The 4869-nt window shown below is 41.7% G+C and overlaps 1 long non-coding RNA gene across 1 annotated transcript; it reads left to right on the forward strand.

The window, feature by feature from the left end:
• The first annotated feature begins 930 nt into the window (after positions 1 to 930).
• Positions 931 to 4069, forward strand: LOC120754368 (uncharacterized). Its single transcript, XR_005701403.1, has 3 exons — positions 931 to 1036; positions 1912 to 1988; positions 3957 to 4069. It is a non-coding gene; the product is annotated as an uncharacterized LOC120754368 (long non-coding RNA).
• The last annotated feature ends 800 nt before the right edge of the window (positions 4070 to 4869 follow it).

Consider the following 4869-nt stretch of genomic DNA (forward strand, 5'->3'; position numbering starts at 1 on the left):
GCACATAAGGCATCGTAAGGCATTGATAAACTCCTGTAGCATCAGGTCTATCCTATTGGTAATTTTTGCTTAAGATGTTTTTAGCAAATGTCAAAACAAGTGTCATTTTGTTTCTCAATTTCCAGTAAGCATGGACATGAAATAACTTAATAAACTGTTGTAACCAGGAATGGAGATAATATTCCTATTTATTGTAGGACACACCCTGTTATAAATTAAATTTTTCACCAGATTTTTATTGTTTCAACATAAAAAATAGATGCATTTTATAAAAGTATATACACCTATTTTATATGTTGCACTGTATACAACACATTTTATGTTGGATATTGTATAAAAATTAGCGGCATTGTGCTACATTCTTACCAGTCAGCAATTATCTCCAAAAGGGAAATTCATTCCCAAGACTAGCTTTTCAGTTTGAATTTTTTCTTTTAAGTTTCTTTCCCCCCACTCTGTTCCTCTATGCCCAATTATTCTATTATATCAGAGAACTTTGACAAAGTAGGAATTAATGCACTTGTCACATCCAATCAGCAGATAAAAATTAGGGCTCAGAAAAGCTGTATAAATAAACTGTAACATCACCATTTCCAGCCACAGTTACTCTGCCAAAGGTCATCCTCAGAACACGATTTAAGGGAGACCTGGATATAGAAATCACATCAAAGCTGACCTTTGCATAAAATCAAACAGCTGCAAAGCCAGTAATGAGATTATCCATACAGAGCCAGTCCACATGGCAGTGAGTGCTCTGCAGAGCGAATTAAGAGAGGAAATACCAACACCTGGATTGAATTTTTTTTATGTGGTGGGCAGAAAACTCACAACCTGACACTCGTCTGGGATTAGTTCAGGTGCTTCCAACTCAGACACCCTCCCAGCAGCCAGATTTCTGTCTTCGTTAACCTCTAGGTTGTGGGGAATAATTCTGTGTGATTGATATCTTTGTGCTAGAATGATACTGTCAAAAATGAAAACTGTTTGTAAAGAGATATATTTGAACTATATGATGGTGTTTACTCTGATGATAAAGGTGATGATTGGCTACTACTTATGATTTATAAACATTATAAATGCCTTTAGGAAATTATGATTAGTCTAACATTATTTACCTGAATACTATGAAGAAATTTCCACTGAAAACTGTTGTGTTCAGTGACCTATTACACCGTTATATATCTGAAAAGTAGGAACAATATGTTCTCTTTTAATTAAAGGGTATTTGAAGAGACTCATCTTAAAATTCATTGATTTGTTTCAGATACAAGTCAGAGCTAGGAAAAGTATTATTCAGATAAATTTTAAAAATAATTCTCTATGTCTCTACCTTCAACATTTTCCACTGTGTACATTTTATTGTATTTTGTGCCACCACACTGGCATTTATTTTCCTGTTGTGCATTTGGGTATTTCAGGCAGATAATCAGAAAGTAAATGTTTTGGGACCTTGTTTGGGGTGAGGAGGCTTTTCATTTGTTTTTAAATTCTCTTTTTTTCCTTGTGATTTTGTGGTATGTTTGATTTTACTGCAGGGTTATTGAGAAAGCAGCCAAACTTAAAAACTCAACAAACCCACTTTTAATTAACTGTGGTGAAATTAGCCAGTATTACTTGTCAGTTTGACTTTACAGTAATATTCAATGGACTGAAATATAATATCATAACACACTAAAAGAAACACAGCAAAATGTGTAAAATATAAATTTATAATTCGTACAAAATAAAACAATTTGCTCAATACATGAATTTCCTTCTAAGTAAACCAATCATAAACTGATGGGAGAGAGGAGAGATGAAAAACTGCTTCTGAAATTAGAATATTACAACTACTCATTATAAATCACGTAAAAGTCCACCTCTGATTTTCCACTGAATTATGAACTAATATATTTTATTTGTTTAACACAGGTCATTTGAGCATGGATAAGAAATAGCCAGAGCAATCCTTTCCTGATGTAAGAAAGAGTCAAATTGGCTTATACCAAGTAAGAAATTTTTTAAAATTACATGTTTTGGTTAGAAGCTTTTCTGAACAATGACTGGAAAATTTGCCACTGAGCAATTTTTAGCTTACTTTCCATTCTTTTTGATCCTGAATTTACCCAGAGTATTATTGAATCTAGATTTAGGACAGGCACTTAAAAAAAAAAAAAAAAAATCAATTAGCTTGATCACTGGTGCAGTCAAATATCCAGATCATAACCGGGCTTTTAAAGGTAACTCATTGTCTATGGATTCAGACAGGTACCAAGGAGCTTTTTCAAATGTGCTTCATCACTTAACACATTTAATTTCAGCAGATGGAAGCATTTCACTGTAGTACTAAAAATTAACAAAAAAGCCCCACAAAAATAAAACAAACCAGCAAGTGCCTCTCACCCCTCATAGAGTGTCATTTTCATTTAAATGGAGCACCCTACAAAATTATTTAATTGCTTCTCCTGCATCCGGAACTTCTTTCATCCAAGATTTTAAGAAATTAACTTAGCTTCGATGCTTTTCTTCCCTTTCATTCAGCTTCTGAGTAACAATGAAGATAATTAGTGTATGATTCCATTTCAACTTAAGAAAGCAGCCAAAATATTAAGTTATTTGATTGAATAGTTCTGAGGCTGCTAAAACACACATTTAAAAAGGTATCTGGGCTAAAAAAATTCTAACATCTAAAAGTGGGGGGAAAAAAAAAAAAGCAATGTTATTTCTGCATGTCAGAAGGGACACTCAAATCCATGTACAAAGTTTCCTTCACACCTCAGAACCAGTCTCTTCACTGTAAAACATCACAGTCCTGGCTTTCTGAAGTTTATCTGTGATCCAGTAAAACTGAGAGCTTGTAATTTTTCCTCTAGAGAGATAAAGGATATTTTAGTATCATGTGATATCAGACAGAATTTTGTACATAACTAATTTTTTTTTTTCTTTCACTATTCCCTTGATAGATCACTTTCTTAAAGTTGTAATGATTTTATGGCTTCTTTTAGCTAAAAATTATTACTAAAACCAAAACCTAAATTCTCACTGATTGTAACAACACAGATTTTGCAAATCAGGTTATAGAATCCTAATAAAAAATAATCCTAAAATATTAAAGCAAACAACACAATTTATGAGTCTTCACAATCGGTTTTAGACATGAGCCTAGAAGTTTCTTGCCAAGATGCATAGCACACAAAGAATTGATCGTGCCTATATATTTGTCCTTAGGAAATCCGTAAATCTGTGCAAAATAAAAGATATATTGAAGGAAATAAAGCGTGATAAGGATGTAAAACAGCTCGGATGTATCCCGAGGAGGGAAAGGAAAAAGCTTTGGCAGGCCAATCTTTATAAAGCTTTACCAATTTAGGCTGCTTTCCACTCTTATTGGTGCTTAAGAGGTTAAGACTTTATTTGTGAAAACAGAGAGAGAGAGTGGGGAATCGTGTTGTCTGCAGCTTCCTAAGTCTTGCTTAAGATCCTTTTCAATTACCATCCATTTCTCCTTTAAAAAGGGACAAAAAAAATAGAGGAGTGGAAGCAGGTCAGGGCAGCCTGTGACAATGACAGTGTGATGGGCTCGGGCCCCCCGTGGCGTTTCCATCTGCTATCATTAAGGTGACTATTCAGACATGAAAAAATCCCTCTCGCTGTGCTGACAGGCAGACATCAAGAACTATGACAAGGCATTAAGACAGAAAGTAGAGACAGAGATGTCATATCCCGCAAACAATCCTGCCTCAAACAAGACCTCTAAAATTTTATTGGAATTCAAAATCGAAATCGAAGGGCTTTTACCTGGGGGTTATCAAACTTCCCCTCGCATTAGTTTGACAACGAGGATGCTGCTGACAGCCACAGACACACTTAGCTCCTACCTGGAGTCTCTACCACAAGAAACCCAATTTTTAAATGGTTTTCTCTTTTCCCACTCTTCGATTAAAGCCGAGCTTTAATTCCTGCCCTTTTCCCTCCAGGAAGCTGAGAGGGAAGGGCGAAGCCTGGCGGTTTCAAGCTCGTTACGCGCCGAATCCAACAATGATGATTATAATAAAAAATAAACCACGAAGGCGATATTTTAACTTCCGTGATAAACCGGCGCTGCTTCCCGGCGGGACAAACGGCCCCTGGACTCGCTGGATTCCCGGGAATTCCAGACTGGGGGGGCCGGGAGCAAGGAGCGGGCCGTGAGGGGCGGGCGGGCCCGGCAGGGGGCGCGCCAGCACCGCTCCGCTCCCGCTCCTGCTCCGGGTGGGAACCGCGCCAGGCCCCGCTCCACAGCCCGGCTCCACAGCCCGGCTCCACAGCGCCAGGCCCCGCTCCACAGCCCGGCTCCACAGCCCGGCTCCACAGCGCCAGGCCCCGCTCCACAGCCCGGCTCCACGGCCCGGCTCCACACCGCCGGGCCCCGCTCCACGGCCCGGCTCCACAGCGCCTGGCCCCGCTCCACAGCCCGGCTCCACGGCCCGGCTCCACACCGCCGGGCCCCGCTCCACGGCCCGGCTCCACAGAGCCTGTCCCCGCTCCACGCCGCCAGGCCCCGCTCCACAGCCCCGCTCCACGGCCCGGCTCCACAGCCCCGCCGCGCTCCTGCCGCAGCCCATCCCCGGGCCAGGGCCGGTCTCACTGCACGGGCAGTCCCACGCCGTGTTTCCCCGGCGGGTCCCTCCCTGCCTCTGTGATATCCCAGCGCTAACGGGGACCTTAAAGCGGCGCTCGGCGACACTCCCTGCGCCCTGCCCTTGTGACACCGCAGCCGGCTCCGGGCCCGCAGCGCCAGGACACGGAGCTGCGAGAGCGGGGCCAGAGGAGATGCTCGGAGGGCGGGAGACAGGCTGGAGGTGTTGGGGGTGGTGTTCAGACCTTGTAGCACCTTCCAGCCCCGAGAGG

Source organism: Hirundo rustica, chromosome 6, assembly GCF_015227805.2.
Source record: "Hirundo rustica isolate bHirRus1 chromosome 6, bHirRus1.pri.v3, whole genome shotgun sequence".
In the NCBI taxonomy this organism is placed as follows: Eukaryota; Metazoa; Chordata; class Aves; order Passeriformes; family Hirundinidae; genus Hirundo; species Hirundo rustica.